Genomic DNA, 26,039 nt, shown 5'->3' on the forward strand with positions numbered 1-26,039 from the left:
CACGCCCTCAAAGCGTGGGTACGGCCCGTACCACCATTGTAGTGGTGATGTAGGTGTACGCGCCGTACCCACGCCCTCAGAGCGTGTGTACGGCCCGTACCACGCGTACCCATACATCACCACTACAATGGTGGTACGGGCCGTACCCACGGCCTCGGAGCATGTGTACGGCCCATACCACGCGTACCCCTACAACACCACTACAATGGTGGTATGGGCCGTACCCACGCCCTCAGAGCGTGGGTACGGCCCGTACCACGCGTACCCCTACATCACCACTACAATGGTGCTACGGGCCGTACCCACGCCCTCAAAGCGTGGGTACGGGCCGTACCACCATTGTAGTGGTGATGTGGGGGTACGCGTGGTACGGGCCGTACACACGCTCTGAGGGTGTGGGTACGGCCCGTACCACCATTGTAGTGGTGATGGGTACGTGTATGTGGGGATTGGTGGACACGCCCCCCGAAGTGACCAGACCCTGGAGGTAATGTATGGACAGTATATGGTATTTTTAAAATTAGGTAGAGGTTATGTTTCCTGCCCCTCACCCCCCCCTTTGCCCCTGGGTGTTGTGCTGACCTGCGGCGTGCGCGACGGTTTCGGTGCACCAGGTCGTAGGCTAGGAGGGGCGGGATGACACGTAGGATGGGGTCCATGGCTGTCCGTCACGTACAGCTGCTCCTTCTTCACGTCGTCCTCAATTTCCCAGGAATTTTTGGCTGCTGTAAAAAATGATCCGTGCGGAGTGACGTAGGCACGAATCGTACTTGCTGGTCCGTAGAACGCTGCCTGACTCCGTCCGACGTCACGTACGCGATGTCCCGGATTGGAATTGTGGGTATTTTTTCGCCGCACGTAGTTTTTTACGGTTCGTACGGAAATGGTATTTCTGTATGAATCGTACTTGCTGGTTTGTAAGGAGGATTTCTCGAGTACGAGTCGTACGGAGAATATGCTCCGTACGACCATTCGTACCCGGGTTTTACCCGATCGGAATCGGCACCTTATTATTTATTAATTTAAACATTTTTTTAAATAATTCTAACTATGTTTTATTTAATTATAGTTATAGTTGAAAATACATTTTATATTATTTTTAAGACATTGAAAAAAGCAATATTTAATACAACTATATTTTTAACAACGATATTTTGGTTTCGATATTTTGGTACTTACCTTTATGGAGATAGGAAGTCGATATTTTGTCCATCGTTATTTTGGATACGATATTCTGGTACCTCGATATTTTAACTGACGATATTATGTCAGTGATCCAAAAGTCCTATTACTAGCACTAATACAAATGGATCAGGAATTCCCCACACTTGCACAATAAAGCACAAATTGCTTTGGGAACAAGTGGCAGAGCTGAAAAAAGACTTGCCATGAGCTCACGTGATACATACGCTGAGTCATCAACGTGATGGCATTCACATTGAAGGGAATTCATTGGCTGATGAAGCCACCAAGGCAGCAGTGCGAACTGCTGCCGTAGCTGCAATCACTCGTTCTAGCATGAGAATAGATTGACAGATAATGGTAGCTGTCATTGAGGCTCAAGTGGGATAGTAGCCTCAGCCTGCAGAGAGCAAAGCCTGACCATGACAGGAGAACTGATGCACAGAGTAATAATATCCCTGCAGACCTGCTGATCCATATATGTTCACAGAAAAAGTTATCTGTAACACTCGTGGCTCTGATAGCTGTAACCTGGATAATATGAGGCATGGTGACTGAGGTGATCCCCTGACCCGATACCTCTTTCCATTAACCCACATTGTCAATGTGTGTCTGTCAGTAATGAGTGTCCCCTTACACACAAAGGTCGGTTGACACTTTTCTAATAGTGTTGCTTCCACTGTACAGGCCTATTGCACATCTGAGACATGAACAGTGTAGATAGTGGGTTACATTTGAATAGACATAGAAATGTGATTAATCTGCTTGGCTAGAATATTCCCTATCACACTACACATACAATGGTATGTTTATTGACATCCCTGTTACAGTGCCACATATGGCAAAAGGGATGTCCTGTGATGGCATTACAAACAACACAAACTTATTATTACCTACTGGGATATTCAAATATTAGTCCACATGTCCATACAGCTCCTAGAGAGGTAGCTTTCAGTGTCACACATACCAGCCCTTACATTGTGACCTTAGTCTTCGGATGTTGTGTATACTATGGTTTTCACCTCTATGGACCAAATTCAGCAATGCAATGGGCTTGGCAGTAAATGTGTCTGAACTGTCATGCACAGTTAGTTTACCCTTTAGAAGGTAAAAATGGTGTGTTGTGTGTCATTGTACCTCACATCAAATTCCATGTAGGATGGTCCTGGCCTACAAGATAGATGTTAGTGGGCTGCCTCAGTCAGTGTAAGTTATGACCAGGGTTAAATCTAGTCATCAGAGGACTACAAAAGTGTGTATCCATGCTGTAGTTGTGCTTAGCATGTGACATGGACATATGCAATATGTTGACTCTTGATGAAGGCTTTGTGCTAGATGTCAAATTAATGTATATCAAGCTGACAGTTATCCTCAAACTTCCAGTTACAAACTGTTTTTACATCTATTGCATCCATACAGGTCAACATCCATCAGAAGAAGGCCATTTGTAGAGCCATCATCTGAAAGGTGCAGACTCTGGGGGTCTCTAGCCAGCGCAGTTCCCACTGCTGATAAAGGTGGGGAGACCTGCAATGCTGGACCCAGAAGATCGTGGAGGTCCAACTGGGTAAGTCTTCCTAACATGGAAGTTAAGTGCAGCAAACCCTGACCCTCCTGATTACCCACATACTGGCAGTGGCCTACCCAGACATTTGATGGGCAGATGAGGGCCCAAAATCAGCGACACTGGAGTAAGTCCTGGCCAGAGTTAGACATGTCATATTGGCAACTTTGAGTGCCACAAACAGGCATTTCGCCAACCATATTTCTGGTGACCCATGTGCCACATACAAGATGAGTCATTGTTAGTAAAAGTGCGGTAGTAGGTGCATGCTGATGTGCTCTGGCCATTGTCTTTCTGACCTGGAACACAGTAGAGTCCTGTCCACATCCAATTCTCTTCTTTTGAGCAGACACCTGGCTGAGAGAAGTGAGTAATCTCATGTTCTCAGTCAATCTGGGTGACAATTGTACCACACAGGCAACTGGTCTTGCTTGTGTGAGGAGTGATGTTCCCTTCCTACTGTCTCTTATTTGATGGTGGCCTTATTGCATGTGACATGACATAGAGTTCACAGTAAATGCAGTGACTGTACAACAGCTACCACTGGGAAGTACTGATCTCACAGTGAAATGAGAGTGCACACATCACTTGTGCCATCAGCATTAGTGCCTACATGTTGGCCAGGGTGTATTTGCCAGTTGATGGTTCATCTGCAACAGTGTTTCAAAACACTAATTTACTGACTGGTGACATGCATGAGGAGGTGAGATATAGAACTGTGACGATCATATGCGAGTATCTACACTGATCCGTACAAGGCAATCTGAGTAAGCAATACCAAAGAGTGGTGTGATGTGCCTGCCCATTGGGACTTTATTAACCCCACATCTGGATGTCATTGATGTTCAGGGACACCCAAAACCTTCAAAGTTGTATAGGCTTGTGGATATGCAATCTATGACTAGCATCATCACCTGTACCAAGCAGGATGGGGGATGTTCAGATGGCTATATGGAGTGTTGTGCTGTGAGAATTCAGAGTATCTATATCCCATATGTTTGGACCTCAATGTTTTCAGGGAACTTTATCTGCTAATGTGATACATTGCTAAACTACACATGTACAGCTTTCATTTTACTTTTCAGGTAGTTGAAATATGATGTGATTTGGACTCCAAAGTGTCATCAGTGTGCTATGAGCTTTTGTATGTGACATTGTGTCTGCCACAACAGTAACTGATGGGTCACTGGCGTTGAACTTGACCTTCATGACATCATGATGTGTAATGAGTAATAGTTTGATTTGTTTGATTCTGGGCCTTGTGTACGCATTGTGTAAATCTCACACTTGGATCCATCCTACTTACATTTTATACAATGGTATACAACAAGTGCCAAAGTATGCAAAGTAATCAACTATCCTAGTATGGACATAAGGATGGAGTGTAGACCATTCCATCAATGGATTTGGGCCTGTCTGGAATTATGACATAAGTGGACCCAACTGTTTGCAGGTTATGTAGCATGCATGTGCTCATGCTACATTTAAAGCATGTGGAGTGAACTATGAAGGTGGTGTGATATGTGGACTTCTCCAATGTTTGCAGCTGATTTGTGATGGTCAGGTGTGAAAATGATGTTGCAATAAACCCATGCTACATGTCTTTTCGGATACATCTAGGGAAAGCAGAGGAGAAGGGGCCAACGTTGGCGGTGATATAGCTGGTCACATCGGTTTCATACATGAGATGTCAGATATGGAGGGACCCAGTGACCAGGAGGGTGTGAGGAGTGCACGGAGGACAGCAACTCAAGCTCATCATCCTCCTGTAGACATTCCATGGTGGTGGTAGACCCAGCATGATTAGTTCCACCTTCATCATTGTCCGCCACTCCAAATTTCATCGCCACCCTCCCTTTTGTCCCCTCACAAGTTGGCCATTCCCGCTTCCCTGAGAGGGAAGCAGTCTCCTTCACTCCAGGCACCTCAGCCCCTACCCCTGTTAGCCCTGCTGCCCAAAGCAAGGAGTCTATTGACTGCCTGAGGAGCATCACTGTGGGTCAGACTGCAGTCCTGAATGCCATCTAGATCAGTAGTAACGTGGCAGATAAGGGATAAAGAGCAAAAGAAGCGTGCTACAGACATTAATATGTGTGATATTGATGAGGAGGTAATGTTGTTGAACACAAAATAATGCACACATCACTATCACTGAATATAATTTGTAAACACATGTGCATTTGTGTACAGTGTGCCTATGCAGTACCAGTGTATTGACCTTGGAGGGCATCCTACACATGTATTTTTGGATTATTGATATGAAACAGAGTCCATGTATACGTGCAAATTACTTAAGGACCTGGTCTATGGCGGGGCATCATTTTCAAAGGTTTCCATGGAAACTGGATATTGTATGACTTACTGCCAATTTTGCCCGTGACAGAGGGGCCTTTGAACATGGTCGAGCAGGTTCAGCAGCGGCAGGACATGTGCGATGGACTACATGATTGTAGTAGACAAGTAGAGGTGCGTTTCGGCCTTTTTTCCTCCCTTTCCACCGTCTCGGATGTGGTGCTTGGACCACCACGGTCTCAATGGCTCTAAAGCAACTAGTAATTGGGCTGGTGATTTCACTGGTGGTCCGAGCCTCCCCCAGCCTCATAGGCCCATTCAGCAGCCTCTGTGGTTGAAGTTGTCTGGTGATGCCAGCAGTTAAGCCACGGCCTTCGCTAAGCCGATCTGCCCATCTCAGACCCCCGAGCTCGCTGACTGCTCAGTTTCAAGATACCGTGGACTTCTATCCCCTGACATGTGCATTTATATGTGTTGGGCACATAGGGCCAGATGTAGGTGGTTGGTTCTGTCTTATCCTCTTTATATTTTGCCCAATATTTCTTGAAAACTTCAGTTTAATTGTACTTATGGAATGTTTCCTGTTGTCTCAATGTGGTCTGTGTTCCCTATCCCATAGGCTGACCATAATTGCATCGGGAAGAAAACATAGGGCACAGGAGCACCTGCGCTCCTTTTCTGGTAATTTCTGTGAGCTCCCAAAAAGACTGGAGTCACCTCAAGCCGTTCAGTCTCTAGTGGTGGTTCCGCGCAGTACCCCGGGTCCTCCACAGAGGTTCCACCCCACAACGTAGAGGACGAACAATGCCCCCAAATCCTGTATGAAGGAAAAGGGGGCACAATCTTAAGGTGCACGCGAGAGACATCGGTCGCTCGCTCACTACCGTGATCTCATATCCAGCTGCCTACGAGAGCCCAGTGCAGCTACAGGGTCACAGTACCTTTTGATTGAGGAGCCAATGGGGTAACGGCCATGGAGACCAGAGTCTGTGCCACTGGGAATCTAAAAATAAGAAGGCGGTGCAGCGTTGGGCCATACAGGCTGACCTGAGCTGGTCAAAGGCAAGCCGTTGATGCCGGCGCACAGCGTTGAAAGTGCTCATATGAGTGGAGCTGATGCGTCGGAAAAGCGATTTCCCTTTGGTGGCCAGGCCCCGCAGAAGTGTACTGCAGCTGTGTTTTTTTCTCCTGTTCTATCACATTGGCCATTTGTTTTTTATTTACTCCTGCTTCATCTTCTTACATCTGGGATGCTTGTTGTGTGCCCCATTAGCACCTTGCCAGAATGGAGTCAACCATTGATCTCGATGACCTGTGTTACAGTTTGGAGGAGTTGAAAGGCTCCTTCATGAAGAGGGTGCTAGTGGTGAGTGGGGAATCCACTAAACTCGAACTTTAGAAAATCTTGTATGATTTTGAAAAGGCACACTGTGAAAAATCTTCAACAGAGGACCAAGAGGGCAGTGACCTTGGGTGGAGTCTGAGGAGGAGAAAGAAAATGACTGGTCATTGGCTCCAGTGGAGACATGGATAGGAAGCCTTTGCTGGGTCAATTGCTGGAAGCAGTGTCATATCTCAAACCCTGTCCCCAGAGGAGCTCAAGGACAGACAGGCTGAGAGGGACCTGAGGCTGTCGCTGGCCCAGCTGGCTGTAAAAAGGAGGAGAGCTGAGGCTGACAGAGCCCTAATTGAGGAGAGGATGGCGGAGGCGGAAAGGGCCTTTGCCAGGGAGAAATTTGTTCTTGAGAAGAAATTGTCCCATGAGCATAGTTTGAAGGTTTTGGACTTACAAGCCCAGCAAGTAGAGTCCAGTGGTGGCAGCAAAACTGTTGTATCCAGTGTTAAAGATACCACCCATACACCCAGAGACGTGGTGCCTAGCTTCAAGGAGGGGATGACATACATCAATGGTTTCAGGCAAATGGGGTAGCTCTAGAGGTGCACAGGATCCCTGAAGAGGGTGGGGGAACCGTCATTTGTATATACATGACCCTGCATGCTGCAGGGTCATGTATATGCTTTGCAGACATGTGAAAACCTCCGCATTACCTAGTTACATGCTGCTTGTTCCACTACACATTTACGCACTTAAAGGCGCCCCTGCTGAGTGATTGTATTCTGGAGGCTTTACTGCAGTCTTTGGTTTTACACGAGGCACTAAAATACTATTCACTCTATGGGCCAAAATGCTCAGCAAAGGTTTTGCTCATGAAACAGTTATGAATTCAATGATTTTAGGTCAGCAAAAGAATGCCAATGATGTCAAGATTAGCATAAATAAATTAGCATCATGTTGCTCTAGATACTTAAAATACTTTTAAATGAGCAACTTTCTAGCAAATTTCTAGAGGAAAAATGTGGTATAAAATGCACAAATTGACTGTCTATTTTTCAAAGTCTCTCCTACCCTCCTTGTAAGAGTTGGTCTTACTTGCTTGTTTTACCCAGTTTGGGAGAGGTCTTTACCCACCACCAATTAAAAATGTCTTCAAACGCACTGGTTTATATTTTAAATGTGTTGCTCACCATCTATTTAGTATTTTTGATGGGTAATCATTTTTATGGGTGTCCTGAAAGTGGCCAAGGAAATATGTAGGTATTTTAATAACTTTTAATGGTTTGTGAAATATACAGTATATTGTGGTGGTGGGAAAAGTGCATTGTTTGGTGGGGTGGAGGTTCTACCTGGTCTTCTCTGGTGGGTCCTGTGAAGTTCTATTATGCCACTGCTTTTCAAATTTAATTTCTGCTTTGTGTATATCCTTTATATACTACATTTTATTTAATTTAGGGTAATTTAGCTTGAGGGAGAACTGGTTATATTTGTAATTGTTGGGGTGTGGTGATGTGCCTGTGTATTTTGTCTTTGAGGTTATTTTTGTAAGAGGGAATGTCTGTGGTCTCTTGTGCGTGGTATAACTTTCTACGTTCATATCTGTGCATCCCTAATCTCTATTAAATGTTATGATGAATGAGTATTTAGAGTGCTTGTGAGGCATTTGGAGGCAGAATCTGAGCTGTTACCATGTAAGTGGGTTGCCTGTCTCTCTGTAGGTACAAAAAAAAGAAACCTATATGAAACATGGTCTGTGCCTTGGTTCTTGATGTAAAGATGTAAAGATGATCAATTCAACGCTCCACTCAACTCTTAGCTGCAATTCCATTTTGTGTGCTCAGAGTCATGTCAGTAGGATAGTCATATAAACATCACACACCAAGGAATATGAACCTCAGTGGTATTCCAGTGAGTAATTGGCATTGAGACACAAAGACACTCTGTTTAGATTTGTTTCACTAAAGTGACCATTCTAGCCTCTCGAGCACCAAGTGCTCTTTGGGAGTTGGTTTTGCAGAGAGTAGAGAAAAGACTATTAACTTTGACCACTGGTTTGTTTGTTTTATTGTGGGTGTGGTGTGGGGGAAAATATCATGATTTGAAATAGCTGTGTCTCAGCTTTTTTTTAAATCCACTTGTTCATTTCTGTTGATCAAAGGGTTGGTGGACCTGTATTGCCACAAGACACTCTTCCAGATACTCTTCTAGAACAATAACTATATAACTGCTTTTTTAGCTGTACTGAAAATTAAGCTGTGAACTTACCTGAGGTCCGGTGTAGGATGCACGTTCCACATTGACAGTTGGCTTCAAATGAGATGCTGTGCTCGTCATGCTGACCCCCCATGCTGCCTGTAATGTGTCAGTGTCTCTGCACTCACGGCTGCTCTGAGAGGTCTTCTGTGAGAGAATCAGAATGCTGTGTGTGTGGTGGTAGAGGGCTGCAAAATGCAGCATTGGTCAAGAGATGCTTGGCCTTCTTCTTTTTGAACCTGGTTAATTGCATGTTTTCCAGGAAAGGACATGGTCAAGACTACAGCCATCTCCTTAATTGCTGGTTACCTATAAAAAATTAATGGATGCTCCAATCTACGATGGGACAGAGTTATTTTCCAGTTAAATCAGTTCCTGTTAATCCCATCACAAGAAATGTGTTCCTTTGTTTTTCATTGTGTTTATTGACCCTTGCTAATATTTCTAGCCTTGATTTTTTCTCTTAGCTGCTTCGACCTTCTTGTGGATTCAATGCCTGGTTTCTGCTCGACTCATTTCTCCTTCCTGATGCTAGAAGCAGTTTGTTGCCTTACTAATTCTCTAATACTAATCTCCATTGTCAATCAAAACCTCTAAGTTTGCAATTAGATTTTTCTAGTTTGTGTGTTCCTCCTCCTAAATAATACTTTGTTATAAAGAAACTTCATACCTTTCATGTATACTTTCTGTGCAGGGTCAGTGGCTTAAAACAGGGCCCAGCAGCCCCCCAAGTTCCAGGGGGCTCCCTCAGCACAGTCCTCTGCCCAGTGAGCTCCTTAATGATTCCGGAGGGGGCCCGTCCACGTACTTTGCAGGGGGGCCCCCACAAGTTCCTTACGCCAGGTTGCGGGGTGATACTATGGCTACTGGGAGCAGTCAAGAAAGCGACATAACCAACCATCTCAGCATCCAGTTCTTGACAGTAGTGTAGGAAAATTAGCAGGGTATGGCATGGGAACTGGTCAAGTATCGAATTCAATGGTATAATTGGGCGATCTATTTTGTCCACTAGAAGAACATTGCTCCTGAAAATTATCTGCCTGGAGAACCTCCTGTGAATACAGCTGGAGCTTGTGGCTGATGGGGAAGTACAGTTTTTAAAAATATATTTTTATTATTATGTGCATTTACCAATCTAAACAAACCCCAACAATTACCATTTTTGGATAAAACTGAATGTAAAGTATAAATATGATGATGTGATTCCATTTAGCCATATCTCTGCTCAATAATCAAGCATCAGGTGTGCAAACTGTATCGATATTTGGAGAAGGGCTATCATGAATTATATCAGGGATCATTCTTTCATATGTTAGATAACGCAAACTGTGTGTAAAATATCAGTAAACCAAAGTCTACTACAAGGGGATCGCTCTTCTGGGGGATGGGATGCTCTAGGTCTTGTATAAAAGTGTGCTAATCTCCCAGATGGCCAGCAAGCTTAGCATCTGTTTGGGGCATTCTCATTTGTGTTTGTCTGCTGCTCATCAAACACAGGCACTCTCCCAGAGAATCTTATTCTTGCTTTTGAATGCTGCTATCTCCAAAAAGTAGCTTTTGGTGCCAACTGTAGTGGCATATTTACATTTTGGACATATCTATCAACCACTCTGCTCTATATCTGGACAGGTCTGTGTTAAACAGAAGAATGTCACTACATGTGCAGCTCACTTGGTAAATACTGGTTGTCTGTTGGGATAATTTTATGTAGTATATGTTTTTTATATAACTTTCAGAAAAATAAAATGTACGATTCAAACCCTTACATATTTTTGACACCTTAACCCAGTATCACACCATATATTGTAGAAATCGCTCAATTGTTCAAATAAGTATCTATTCATGGAGAACAATTTAGATAATGAATTGGTTTGCATGGAAGCATGCCATGTGCCCCTTACAAAAATCATATACTGTGTTAGAAAATAATCCTTTTTGCGTCTTCACCCTCATATTTTGCTGATTGGTATTGGGGAGTTTTGAATTTTGCACATTGCACTGCTGTCTAATCACCAGTGTATGTGTTCTGACCCCTAAATCATGATAAAAATTGGCTAATCCCCAATTGGTATATTTACCTTTCCAGTAGGGCCCTGGAATATGGTGCAGGAAAAAAACACAGCGATGGCATTGAAGGTGAACCAATGAGATGGACTCCAGCACATGTTGTGCCATTCACGTCACTGACAATCACAACATGGTTTAGATAAACATATGTAGCTTGATTGCTACTGTTTTCAAATTTTCAGGCAACCTGTCAAAACCCTAACCCTTTTTGACAGGAAGAAACCCTGCTTGTCAATGTTATGTAATTCACTCCTGTCAGCCTTGTATCCCACACGGTAGGGTGCTAGTATTTTAAAATAGAACATAAGAATTCCATGTTGGCAATATAGTGACTATTGCCCAAAAGATATTGTCACTGTAAAGGACTGTAGCTGCTTCTATTAGAAAAAAATAAAGTGCAATTAAAATACTATTTTGGCAACTTTAGTTTGAGTGATAATTCAAACACTGTTTTTAATAATTATTGAAATCCACATCTGTGCTGAAGTTGGATTTTTGATACGTATATATAGAAAGTAAAGTGAAAATAGTTAGACTTTGCCTGCCTGAAACTCCAGCCAGCTAATTAGCATTAGCCTGTCATCTGCTGGACCCTGTTGTTGCTTTCCTCTTAATGAAGAATGAAAACTGATTTCAGAGCAGAAACAATTGCTTATTCACTTTGGCAGGAAGGTATTGGTGTTGGGAATATGACTCAACCTCTCTTAAGAAGGGCAGCTGGAGAGAGTTTAGAAAGTTAATTAACTTGAAAGGGACCAGGATGAGGCATGCTCATTCATTGGTAAGTGGAAGAGAGTCCATTTGATCTCAGAGAACAGTGTAGCCATCCTGGCACCAACCCACTGGGAGGGGGCTGGTTCCAGAATCCATTTGGTGTGGTTGAGGTGTATGGGACTGCTTATTTACCTAGACACAAGGACATTAGGGGTCTGCCATGTTGGAATTCCATAAGAATAGTGCACAGTGGGAAGGTTTGCAATGTGCCGCCATAGAGGGAGGGGCTGCCCCTGGATTTCTTCCTGTAGTCATCTCCATCCACTCAATAGTGAATCCTACAAAAGTAGCATCTCACTCCCAGCTCATCTTAACACTTTCTCGACCTGTGGAAGAAGAGGAAGAAGACAAATGGGCTCGACCTGCTGTCTGTGACCTGTGTGGAGACGTTAGGGACTGGACCTGCTCCCACTGGTACCCATGACTGAGAAGGGACTCCAAGGATCAGTTGGCTGACCCCAAGTGTGGCTACAGGGAAACAACAAGCTCCAAGATGCGCTTTTCCTTGCATGACCAGAATACCAGTTGCAACTGGCCCTGGACGGAACTGGTGGCCTCTGATGGTATGAGTCCTGAACCCTAAGTGCTGTCGCTAAGGTCATGGGAGCCTTAAAAAGAACCAAGAGGAGCAGCTCCAGAAATCCTGAAAAAGTCTCCTTGGCTTGCACAAGGCGTGGTTCTGACCCTGGGACATAGAAGCAAATGTTATAGAGTTACCCACGGTCAGAGGAATTCTGTATGAAAGTTTTTTGGCAGAACAGCACAATATTAGGGATCAGAACTGAACCTGGTATAAGGATTTCTCTGATCGGGAATGTAGTGGACTCCCCAGTGGTCTATCAGAAAATGAATATTATAGTTTTTTCTATGGTCACTGGGTGGAAAAATGGATGAGGTGTCAAAGGTTGCAAAATTAAGTGTGAAATGCATTATGCACAAGTAAGAATGTTTTATCAGTAGATGGATTTAAATTAAAAATGTTTATCAGTAGATGGGTTTAAATTAAAAATTTCAGTCTCGTCTGAAGATGGCAGCTAGCACATGCATTAGCACTTGTTGCTCTGATACACAAGTTGAAAATTATGCCAGAATGTTATCTATTTCAATATGAAAATATTAATGATACGATTAATCATGTTACCAAGCCCAGGTTGCTATAGAGACTCTCTTTATGCACCTAACCACATTCTTCATTAGTATGTACTTGTAGACTATTAAGATACTGTCACTAAGGCTCAAGCGGTTTATGTAATAATTTGTAAATATACGGGTATAAACTGAATAACTTCTTGTACAATTTCGAAGATTCTTTTATTTTCCATATCTTGCAACTAAACAAAAACAGTTTGTTATCTTGCTCTCAGATAGACTAGGTGTCAGGTTATGCCCAATGTGATACTGTTTAAATATGCAGTTATAAATTCTTTCCATCTCCAGAACTTCCAGCACGTAAATCTTAATATTAAAATGTTAATATGTGTAATAACACTGCATTTGACACTTTCACTCACTAAACAACTCACTAAACAATAGCACGATGATCAATTGCTATTTGATTTGTTTATTTGTTTATTTTTCATACATTGCACTCTTGCTTGAGATTCATCACTGGAGTCAAACCAACAGTACATCAAAGTGCAGAACTAACAGTGAGATCAAACTCCAACAGCAAATTGTGTTTTTCTATTGAAACTGGAATACAGGAAGGGGCTCTTATCACCTTGCTACAATCGGTTCTTCCAGGAATCGTGGGCATTGAAAATGTGGGCGAGCACATGGAAAGGAGAATGGTATGGAGAATAGTGACGGGAACAGGGAGTCAAAGTTAAGTAAAAAGGCAAAATTAGAAATGTGTGCAGGGAGGTGACTGACTGTTTGAGAAAATGATATCCAAATATATACAAATTAATCAGGCTATATTTGAGAACCTCTCAAATCTCTGGATGTTTTCTTCAGACATTGGACCAGGCTGTCAATTGTGGAATTCAAAAGGTCTTCACAGACCCTTTCAATGTTGATGTCGATTTGTTTTTCGTTTTGCTGACCATCTGAGAAAAGGAGCAACTAACTGTGTTCTGAGAATGGGTGGCAATCATGAGAAAAACCTCAGACTTCTCTCATCTGAGCCATTACCCAGAATACTTTAATGCCATTCATGTCCGAAAGGTCTTTAAGTTGATTATTCTCCTTGTGCCTTTCTAGGCATTAAGGATTTCTTGTGCATCTAAATTAATGAATAGGTAAATGTCTCTTCTCTTCTGTTCCCCTCAATGCAAGTGAGAAAATCTGACTGGACTCAGGACCTCTCGAATGGGCTGCATAGCCAGAAGCAACATTGTGAACAAGCAATGGTAAATGCAATAGTTTTCGCTTATGTAATTAATACTAAGCTGTTTTTGTTGTAAGTTGTAACTTGGTGAGCAGGTGTGCAATATAAGTTACTGAAACTCTGTGAAAGTGATATGACTTTTTTATTGAGAAAGATTATATATTGTGCTGTAACTGCTGGTATTATAATCCGCAGAGATTAGGTAAAGGGCGGGGGACAAAGGAAAAACAAAACATTCCCTTCGACAAATACGCTTGAAATGTGTGCAGCTATTGGGAGATTAGGTAACGGGCAGTGCAGGCAAGACCTCAAAGAATGCGTTCTGACATAAGGACATTCAATAAAAGACATTGGAACCAAAAATATGCAGCCAACAAAAGTATTCAGTTTTCAAAACATTAACCCATATGGCGGCTTCTCATGCAAGCCTGAAACTAGCAACAAATGTAAATTCAGTGCACGCTCTGTTATGTCTAGACATGGTACAGCACTGCACTTAGGGAATGACAATATTAAGAATGCATGGCATAGGTGACAGATAAAATGTCAAGACGTGTCTGCTGACCCATGCGGCTAAATGAAAACATGCAGTACCATGGAAAAATGCGACACTGGCAACCAGTGAAGTGCTGAACTATTGAACAAACCCCTCACGTCTGCATCATTTTAGCTGGAGTGAGCAAATGTTGGGCACACATCGGATATACCCAAGCGTTAAAAGAAATGCTCTACAAACAAATGAATTCAATTGCATGTCACTATCATAATAATTTCCCCGCCCTCCTGCCTATGCAGGACAGAGTAAATAAATCAATGGCACTTTGAGAAAAAAAAGCTACCAAGGGATGTAAGTTCACGATTCAAAAACGTCCCGAAACCAATCCTTAAGAATGCCATGGCAAGATGTCAGAGAAACAAACAACAGACAAGCATTTGATGCACCTGTCAGCATTAGTGATATTCACTTCCATATAATGAAAATATTACAGCAAAGGAAAAAGGATAAAGCCGTAATCTTGGCAACATTTCTCTCATGGCAGATGGCCAAAACAGCAAACACCTGAGCATGTTATTGATAGTAAAGAGGCAGGTGCATCTTGCACCTAAGTGGGCTAAATGTTTTCGGTGAAAGGAACGCACATGAAGGCGTGGAATCACTGTAAATACAAAGACAGAACGAGGACAGTGAGGCTTGATGTGCTCTCTCTGTCCACAGACCAGAAAGGACTGATCCACAAGAATCGACAGTGTGTCTATTGTGCACACTTCATTGAAATAAACAGACAAATAGAACTGAAAAGCTGTGTGTTTAACACAGCAGCATTCGTAAACTCAAGTACGTGTTAGCCAGCCAGTACACTCAATGCCATGCCATGCATACAGCTTTATTTGCAACATATCAAGTCCCCCCCAACATTTCCCTATGGCACACACCTGTAAAAGATGATCTGGGTAAGTGGACGGCTGCATTCTCGCCTCAATAACCGCTCACATGCTGCAGGCAATTGCGTGAATAAGTGAGCCATTAAGAAGTTCTTAATCCGCAGCACAGCCCACGATCAACCCATTCAGAGCACTCGTGCCATGCAAATGTTGTGTAATGCCGGGCCTTGCTAGGCATCAAGCAGGCAACTCACACTGGGCTCCATACAGCAGCGTAGTCAGGGTGTCATGTGTCCCTGCAGCCCCAAACCCGAGCAATGAGCAAGCCTGCACTGAGCACCGAGGAACGGAGCATGAAACCCCGGCCCTGCCCGCTCCACAAGCACTGCCTCCCCCAGTTCACTGGCAAGCCTCCTCCAGCAGTGCTTTGCTAAGAAAGCTTGCCGGGGAGGGGGTGAGAAAGGAGTACACGAGCATGCACAGCAACAATGTATTTGGGAGAAAAAGGAATACACCCACACACGCTCACAAAAAAAATAAACACAAAGGAGTGTGGGTGAAGGAGGGAGAGAAGAAGGGAAAGTAAACAAGGGTGCATGTTGCTAAGTAATAAAAAACATCGCAGAGAGTGGAAGGAGGAGAATGAGAGAGCTTGCTCGTAAATAGCAAAGCCATTTGCGGATGAATAGGAGTACTTGGGCCATAGGACACTGATAAGACAAAAGCTGTGCAAGAACAACAGGAAATAGTATGCTACAACCAATAAAACAGAGGAAATGTAAGTGGCAAGGAAATAAGCAAATGAAAAGTTAGGGCGGGATGTAAACCCCTTTTAAGATTTATATTAAATACAATAGATTTCACAAGCACAGCGTAAGAGCTTTGCAGGCGAAACCTAAAAAGGAGTGTCTCTTCTGTTATGTAGTCCTGGGAAGATAAAGTGAAAAAGAAGCCTTCACTATATATATGCTCTTGACATACTGGCACTTTATCATTTCTTTATTAACAGAATCTCTTGATTAATTTAGTATCCGAATATTCTCATTCTTTGAATACTGGGATGAAAATATGTTTGCCTGTTTCTAGTTGATATTGAGAGCATTGTCATATATCATGAGCTAATTTCACAATGAAATCTGAATTGTTTCAAGTGAAGCACCAACTTTGTAGCCCCTTTTGAAGTACTGTGAACTGCAAATGAAAACATTTTCTGTGCAATTCCTAAAAATGGATTTCAAAGTAATGAAGGGCAGGGATACCATGACATATGCATTTGTAAAGCACCCTTTCAGGCATTGTGGCACTCAACAGCAGATGGTTATTGTTCATCAACTCAGTGTTACCCCTTTTTACTGTCCCCATCAGGTTGAAAGGATGAGCAGGCAGATTGGGTTTCAAACCTGGGACTATGTCACACGCAGATCCTTTCCTGGGTGCATTAGTCCACTGAGCCACCAGACCCAGCTATAATAATATCTTTCAACATTGCATTATTACTCTACTTAGTGTTAACAGCTTTCCTCTGACGCATTTACGTGGGAAATAAGGTAGCTCCTGTGGCAATGTTGCTCATCACTGTTGAGGACATAGATTTACCCAACTCCATTATTTACTTTGTAAATATACTACCGTTAAGAGTGTAGGTATCCATCTGTATTCAGCATTAAACCTTATTTGCTTCACAATGCATAAATTATTGATGTATTGGTTACGTTTATTTCTAAATGGAGGACAAGAAACCATATTGCAAGTAATAATCTGCTATCTACATTGTGTTTTAAGCCAGCGTGTTTTACTTAGGACAATGTATGTCTTGCTTTGTCAAAACACCTATTGTGGGCACTGTCAATGCTTACTGTGAACTTTGTTCATCCTATTGCATATTATGAGTTTGTTACTTCCCTGGAGGAAAGCTTCTTTACCATCTTTCTGATTGTGTAACTGGTAGTCTTCCACTGCATTTAGTCAGGAAACTAATGTTTTTCTTCATTGTAGTATTCCATGGGAGTGCATGTGTTTCCTGATCTCACCTGTACGCTGCTTCCCCTTCACTCTCCGGCCCTTTGCTCTCCATGTTTCTCTCCCTTGCCCAAGCTTGCATGATGCTTCTCTCATCCCTGTCCTGCTTAGCTCTTTAATTTCAATGATGCTTCTCCACCCTGTTGATGCTCCGCCACCCCTCTCTGGTCTCTGCTGCTGCTCGGCTGCAGCTTGCAGTTGCTACCCCCAACCCTCCTTCTCCTCTGTTGCCCCTCCACCACTCTATGTAATATACAGCTTTGGATTTAATATTCTCCCTCATCAACTCTATTGCTCCCTCGCGCCCCACGGCTTGGTGCAACCTTGCCTTTCTTCCCTCCCCTACAGCTCCTTTTCTTCCGCTTCAATTGACTTTGCAATGCTGGGTGCTTTTAATGCACCAGCACTGGGAAGGACAGCAGTGGCGACTGCCCATGCAAAAAAGTATAGAAAACATTTGGAAACATTGTTTTCTATACTTTCAAAATGGTGGCTACATTATGTGATGCAAGATGCTTAATGCAGCATTGTTTCCTAAACTTTTAAACTCTGAAGATGGACCTGGTTCGATGTGCCAGCTATCTTTAGAGTATAGAACACACAGTTTTTTCTGCTTTGTAGACAGTCACCACATTGCGTCAGGCAGAAGTACTCATTTATCACCTACAAAGGATGAAAGGCAAGCTGACCCTGCTGGGAATACAACCTATGGCCTGCAGATCACACACAGATTTCAAAGTGAGCATTCAGCCCACTGAGCTATCTTACCAGCTAACAAGTACGTTTCTTACAAATCTTTTTCTACAATAGTGTGTCTAAATTTGTTAGGTTTCCACATTTACATTGATCTGCATAGACTTAATCCATGAATCTAGAGCTATTCTATCTAACAGAACCAAAGACATAAGACGGTAAGGTTATGCTAGAATTGATGGCACAATGGTTTGGCACATGGTTACAGAGCCTTTTACTACTTGGTTCGAATTTGTTCTTTCACTGCAGTAATTCATGACTCTCTGCGGATTTGTTCATTAGCTTACGTGAAAGGGGTCAGATACCTTAGTACATTTTTCAGTGGGCAGATGTCTACTACCTACAAAATTGCCTTTCTAATTGGCACAAATTGGCACTCTTCTTGGCGGTCTAATCAAGTAACCTACTTGCTTACCCCCCTGGGTAAATTTGATATCCAGTGAAAGGCAGTATGAGACAATTGTACTGATGTCTAGGAATCCTATTTACATTTTTCTGACTTGGACACCTATGTGTGCATAACGTTCTAGCTAGCCTCTGAATGCAAACTAAATTGCAAAGTGCATTGCACAATTACATTTTTTCATGCCCTTATTAGCTCAGTTGGTATAGCTCCAGTTGCAGAGCTTTCAAGTAGCTGAGAACAAGCTTATTTTATCCCTGCATTATCCGGACATTTCTTTACAGCAATCGATGATTCAGTAACATTGGCAGACTTCAGTGTTTTAATTTCCTGCCATGATATCTGAAACCAAGAATCTTTTTTGTTCTGACTGCACCCTTGAGACAAGGATGGATCCAATGCAAAGATCTCAACAATATCCCAGAGACATAAAGTGCACCCTGGTACCAATCTCAAATCTATACTGTAATTTCTTCAAAACAGGTCTACCTTTGGAAGACATCATGAAATTGATATAGGAATAGTGCAGGCAAATATAAGGAGCCAACATCTTTCAGCCCCAGCTTATTGGGAATATATTTTCTTTCTCTACAATAAGATCAACATTGTTTTGTTTTATTCAACTAAACTTGTGAGGTTGGATTTGTTGATTGCCTCTGTTACTTTTCTGGCATGATTAAGTTGAATTAAGTTGATCCTTTGTGACTGGTGGCACCAATCGCTTCTATATATTAAATGATGAAGAGACAGTCACCCGGTGTTTTATGGACTGAGCATTGTCCTGTTAGATTTGATGGACCTTTGAATCTCTAGAAGGATGGTTCGTGGTGCTCAGAATGCATATGGTCTCACAGTTTGTGGGGTATTCATTGGTACACATTAAATGTATCATTGTGCTATGAAGAACGTGTAATAATTGATGATGTGACATGGACAGTCGAATGAAGTATAAATAGTATTTTTACTAATCGGACAAGAATCCACGTTTCATTGAAGTTATACTATGACGCAAGATAATTGAATCCACGGAAGTGCGAGGATTATGGCAAAGTTTCTTTGCTAAGTCCATTATAAAATGCGTGTCCCCAGGCTTGAAATGTGTCAAGATGTTCCGCTAACTAATGAGTCTCTCATTAAATACAAGTGGGCCTTCAGTGTTAGGGGCATATGCTTATTAGATTGTGGAGTTATTGTTACACAATTAGATCACTGACTGTTACTGCTTGATTGGGATGAATAATGTTTTGACAAGCACACCTTCACACACAAAGGAGAGTATGGCTATGGGTATGTCAGTATTTATAAACACAACATCAACTTGCTCATGGATTCACAGATAAAGTTGTGTATCTTTTTTGCACTTTACTTTCCGCTTTCATTTCAGGCTATACCTCAGCACTTTACTCCTTTGTTCATTCCAGTTTTGCACCCTCTTCGCAATGCCCATCCACTCTATAGATCATATAAAAAATGTCGGATCAGTCGAGGCACAGATGGGTCCATACGCTGCTTTATACGCTCTCAGATCTTTCCTGCTATCTGGATTTCAGTAGGCCTAAAGAGATCTGTATCTAATAAAGTCACACGCAGGATCCATGCTGGAAAGAAAACCCCATTGTAAATGATGTGCAACAGTATAGTCCCAGTGCATGAGTTAACATGAAACACAAGTATTCTGTATATCCACCAACTGCGGAAAGTTCAAAGGTAACAATTCGGCTGAGGACTTTGTTTGAGAAGCTTCCAAGTGCAGCCCACCATTTTCCTAAAATGCTTAGGATGTAATGCTGAATAACCTTTCAGAAATGTCAACCATTCTTTGAGATTACCAAAATAAGCTCTTCATCCTATCAGGTGAAATTTAATTTGGAGCATAAATTGTGTCTTTACCACATAAATATTGCCAAGGGTTCAGGAGTCTCAACGCTTTGCACTGCAGTGCAGTAATGACAGTTTAGTACCATTGGGTTCACATTATGATATTCAGCTGCCTGGTGCCAAGAAGCTTCCTGTAAAGAGGGGCACAGTCTTTAGAATTGAGAAGCCAGGAAGCATTAGCTCCAGAAGGGCCTTGTGAACTTGTTGTAATTCCGAATGTTTATCTGCTACCCCATTCACAGACCGTGGAAGACAGTCGCTCACTGAACCTGCCATTCTGTAGAAACACTGGTCTTCGGCACAACCAGTGGGTAGAAGATGATAAGCCAGGATTATTTATCCATATCCTCTCCTTGAGCAGCGTAGGTTTTCAGGTTGCATGCAAAGTCCGATTGGTGCTCACATTACGCCGTTCCATTTTCTCAAAGACCAACGCATAGGTGTTAGCATAAGTGATGCATGCAAACAGAAATGAGAATCTAGTACAGGCTATCACAGTGGTGTCACTGATTAGCAATGTATCAAAAGCATGATCTTGGGAGGATCATTTCTCTTTTCCTTCAGGTTGAGAAGATGGTTGGCAAGATGAATCTCGCTCATCCAGATGTGGAGAAGATTACCCTGTGCTGTAGGTGATGTTGTGCACCTTTTATTGTTTAATGTCACCTTTCAGCACGTTGTAGCCACATCCCAAATTAGATCCGATCAGCTAGAGCGCACCCACACGTATAGCACAAGATGTACCAGGCAGACTTGCAGAAATGAGAATCACTATCATCGTCTTGGAATTTTTGTTTCTGTGGAAAAAAGACCAAATAAACATCAATTACAAATATTTCCATTTAAAGGACCAAGCATGTTAAAGAGAGTAAATGATCAACGTAAAAATGTAATTTAGATATTTCAAGATTGGTGTAAGCAAAAGTGTTCAATTTTGCAGTAGGAAATGATTTCCAATTATCATGCTATCAGCAAAATAACAACCCATTGTTTCTTAGATAGCATATGAAATGTCACGGATGACCACAAACCGTCATATGGGAAAGGTAAACTTTTGTTCTCCTTAGCCTTTAGGAAAACTATTTTTTTGCCAGATCCCTTCACTTCCTGACAAAATTGGGAGTACCCATACAAAGCTGCTTCGTTTCCAGGCTACTGATTTCAGTAAATAGAAACATTTCTTAATTCTCACTTATTCAAACCAGTTACAGAATTGGTGAAACGTTTATGAACACTTGCCATTTACATGGGCTTATTTAACAGCAAAGTTATATTTTGTTTTACCGTTTTCACGTGGTCTGGCGGGCGGTGCTTTGGTGGTCCCGAGGTGGTGCAGCTCTAAGGCCCATATGTGAGCCTTAGAACTGCAGTGCAGAGGGAGTGCCAAAGCACGTTCCTGCATGGAATGGACTGTGCTGTCCATGCCGTACAGGAACAGGGGTGCATGTACAAAGGAGGCCACAGCATGTGCCCCCTTGGATACACCCCATGCACAGGGGCCTCTGTAGATCCCCCTTACTTTCCTGATCGCCACACTTTTCATGGCTGGCTCACTGCCATGAAAAGTGTGGAGGTCTGGAAATTGTAATAGGCTTGGCAGTGGCGGTGAAGCAGTGGCACAGCCAGCATACTGCTGCCCCGGACCATTGCCCCACCATCTAGGCACTGTGGACCCCCGGCAGTGACGGTGGTCCTTGTGGTCAGACCACTAATATTGTAATACAGTGGTTAGACCGCACCACCACTGCAGCGCCACCGTCAGTTTGGCAGACCACGGACCGGCAAACTCATAATCAGGCCCTAAGACTGCCTGGGTCTGGCAATCAGTCCCAGCACCAGGATTTTGGATCTGGGAGGGCCATGAAAAAGCATGAGTGGGACATAAAGATGTGCGGGGTGGCCCAGAGTCTGTCTCCCAGGTGTCTGAACTGGGTCTGTGTATACTGGATGGCCTTGTGCAGATATAAGCTGCATACCATACTTACTGCTGGGTCCTCTCTACTAGTTTTAACTGTGTATTTTGAGAGGTTTAAATCTATGGGCCTGATCTCTTCAGGTCTGTCTATGTCACCCTCTTTTGTCTCTATCTCTCCTTCCTGATCTGAAATCACCTTACTTTCTCTTCACTTCCCCCCTCTGTCCCGTTCATCTTACCCTCCACATCCTTCCACCTCATTATTTTCTTTTTACACCTCATCCTACTCTCTCCAACTTACCCAACCGTTTCCCTGCTGTTCCTTATCTTTCTCCACTTCACCGCATTATTTCTCTCAACTCCCCCTCTTCTCTTTCCGCCTTATCCTACTTTCACTATCCGGACCTCGCCATCCTCTTACTGGTCGTCAAATTACTCTGACTTCACCCTTCTATTTCCATCTCACCCTTGTCTGTCCACCTCACCATTCTCTCTCTTCCTCGTCCCTCTCTCTTCCTCACCCTTTTCTCACTCTTGCTTAACCTCACTGTCTTTCCAAAGTGCCGCCTTCTCATCCACTTACCATCCTCCTTTTTCTCTCACTATCTCCCCGCTTCAGCATCCTCTCTATTACCCTCCTTTTTCTCTGCTTCACTTTCCCCTCTCTTCACCTCACCCTTCTCTCTCTCCACCTCACCCTGGAATCTCCACCTCACCCTCTTCAGTGAACCTCACCTTCACTGCTGCTGCCTAAGGGGTGATGCATGTGTTGTTGTGTGGGTGCATGGGTGTGTGTAATTAGGCCTGGCAAATTTCTGTATCTGTTCTTCACAGATAGCTCTCCACATTCCCAACAGTGGCAGCACTGAGGCCTAAATTATATAGCACATACTCCAGAGCACACATGGGATCTACAAAGACCTGGGGCCATGCGTATTTTAACTAAATTTGCAAAGTTACAATTCAAAGAGAAATCAAATGTAGCAACTTAAGCATCAAAACCAAACGAGACATAAAAAGTGGGCCTGTTTTTACCCCTATTTGCCCACTGTGCCAAAAGTATATATGACAAGGTTGACGGCTGGACTTGTAATTTGCTGTTTCTCAACCACTATTTTGTTTCCAGCCTAAGGAGAAGAATGTATCCTAAGCTTGTGTTAGTGCCTCAAAATTGGGTCGTCTCTCTTAAATAGTGACTGGCATGCTTCCTTTTCTTTCCCTTTCTCTTGTCTCGCACCAGTCTATCCCATTGCCATCATTCCCTCTTTACCAGTCACTCTACCTGTCCATTAATCTCTCCTCTTTTTTCTACCACTATCCTTCAGTCTCTTCACACTCCTTCTCTGGCCCCTCCTCTACCACTTATCATTTGCTGATGACCTTCCTATGTGACCACCTTCCTTTCTCATCATCCTCATCCTTCACGAGTGTTATCCTCCACCTTCACTCTTCTGTATTTCTAGCCCTTGGCTCTCTTATCAGCCCTGCCTCAGTACATGCTTACTCATCCCCCTACCTTCATCACTCATTTTGCTAATCAATACCCGGCCCTGTCCATCCTACTTCCTCAGACTATTCTTTAATCCACCTCTCACATCATCCTCTTCCCCTTCTCTACTTTTTGGTGTTCATTCTCCCTACTCCTCATTGATCAGCCTTTGTCATATTTCTTCTCCCATTTTAATCACTTCTTTATTCTTGTTTCATCCTCTTGTTTTCTTTCTATTCTTTTGTCTTATCATTCCTTTTCTTTTTTACTTACTTATATTTTCTAGCCTCATGCTCTCCTTTAGTCAACCTCCACCTCTCATCTCTGTACCCCATCTCCTTTTTGTCTTGTCAAGATTTTAAACTCTTTGATTGTGTGTGTTACTCATTGTGGTCACAGTTCGGAAGGTGGAAGTGGGCTTTTCAGGACTTCAGATGAAAGGACACCACCACTTCCACAGGTGAGAGTTAATCTTCAGCTAATATCATCAGTGTTGTAAGTGAGTTATACACTCTACCATTCGAAATGCCCAAAAACATCACAATTATTTGAAGCTTATATACCTGTGTTGTTTATTCAGGTCAGGGAAACATAGCATTTCAGGAATGTTGTATTGATGGTAGGACATCACAATTGTTTTCTTATAGTTTTTGCTGTTTGTAAGAAAGTTGATTATTTGGAGTGGACAGCTGCCACCTCAAAGAATAATAACATTGTTTGTTAGGGTGCAACCTAACAAACACTAAATTAACCTGAGCTCAGCCCCCTTGTAGTGATGGCACAGAGCAGACAGGCTAAATTTAGGGAAATGTGTTAAGTATTTATGCAACACCAAAACAGTAAAGGCAAAACACCAAGTAATAAAAATAGAGTAACATTTATTACCAAAATGACACCAAAACGACTAAAATCCAATGAGGAGAGATGGAGACATGTTTTTCAAGTTTTTAGGTGAAAACAGCACCAAAAAGCACTAGTGAAAGTCAATGGCTGCAGCAGACTGGAACGTAGGCGTGATTTAAGGCAAACATCGGTGAAGCTCGGATCAGATAACCCAAGTGGATTGGTCCTGGTGGTCCTGGTGAAAGTCTGGAAGTTGACAAGTCTCAAAACTTCAGAAAGGGACTTTATCACTTTTTTGGAACAAAACTCCTCTCTATGAGGGCGTAATTGAAACTGTAGCCACTGCCATGAAACTGAATCCCCGGATACCTGAAACAGGTTAGCCCCGTTGACTCTCTGAAGCTTTTGAGATTTATTGCAGAAAAGTTTCAAGACCCAGGCCCAGAATAGGAGTTGGTTGTTTTTTTGTATGTGCAGAGATCTCTGTGGAGGGATGAAGATGGAATTCAATCCAATGCTGTGAGGGTGCCAGTCTGATACTTACCTCAACATTTCCCCCTGGTGTCATGGTGGCAAAGTTTTCAAAAGTTTAAAACCAGTTCAGGGGTCAAGCAACCGCGGGAGCACACTTCTAAGGCACCCAAGACCTCAGGGAAGACAAATAGAGATTCTCAGGGTGTCAGACAGTTGCCTCTGCTCAGTTAGGCACCTCAGGGAAAAGACCTCCTGCGGCTTGTGTGTGCCGGTAGCCATATAGATGGTCAGCAAACTGACCCTTGGAGTTCACTTCTTTGTCCTGGGTGCCAGAGGGAGCAGCTCTAGTCCTTCAGGGCTCCACTAAGGTCACAGACACCAAGTCCAGTCCTCTTCTGATCCTCCATAGGTCCAGAGAGTATTCTGGGGACGGTGCCTTGAGGTGCCAAATGTATGTCGGGCACTTGTTAGTGGATGGGAGTGACTCCTGGGTGAGATAAAGGTTGGGGTGGGGTAAAAGTTGGCAAGCCCTGGACTACCTACATTTTTAGTAATTCCTGTTTGCCTTACTGCAAAGAGGCCCTAAATGGTGTCTCGGCAATTCCAAGATGGACTTCAGCCACATTAAACTATGATAGCTGAGGGTGTGTATGGGAGTGTGCTATGGAAATGACTAGTGTCCTCCCTCATCTAACGCTAAAATCCAGTTTCAAACAAGGCCATGGACATACAACAAAAAATTAGACAGATGTCTGGGAAGACAAACCACCATCCTTCAGCAACCAGACAGAGTATATATAAGAATTGTGATCTTATCATGTTTGATCCCTTTCAAGGGTGCAACATCTTTAAATGTGCCTCAGGTAGAATGTGACATTGTTGTGCCAAGAGAAGGGGCAGCAGTCCTCACCCTGACTGTCCAGCTGTGCTCACAGAAGTGATAACTGGCCATTCAGGTCATCATGTCTATCAAAGTGGGCTAGTGTGTGACTCCTGGGAAGAATTTCAAACCTTGTTAAAGGCTAAGTACTTGCTGGGGAGCTACTAGAGAGGTAATGCAAATCAGCCTTCAAGAGCTTCAGGCT

The 26,039-nt window shown here is 43.0% G+C and overlaps 1 protein-coding gene across 1 annotated transcript in view; it reads right to left on the reverse strand.

Annotated features, from left to right (window-relative positions):
* Positions 1-12,840: 12,840 nt before the first annotated feature.
* Positions 12,841-26,039, reverse strand: part of SMIM36 (small integral membrane protein 36) — a 333,253-nt gene continuing 320,054 nt past the window's right edge. Inside the window, exon 3 of the transcript XR_014966559.1 lies at positions 12,841-21,030. The gene's annotated coding sequence lies outside the window, so the exon portion shown is untranslated. The remainder of the gene's footprint in view (positions 21,031-26,039) is intronic.

Source organism: Triturus cristatus, chromosome 7 (genome assembly GCF_964204655.1).
Source record: "Triturus cristatus chromosome 7, aTriCri1.1, whole genome shotgun sequence".
NCBI classification, from domain to species: Eukaryota; Metazoa; Chordata; class Amphibia; order Caudata; family Salamandridae; genus Triturus; species Triturus cristatus.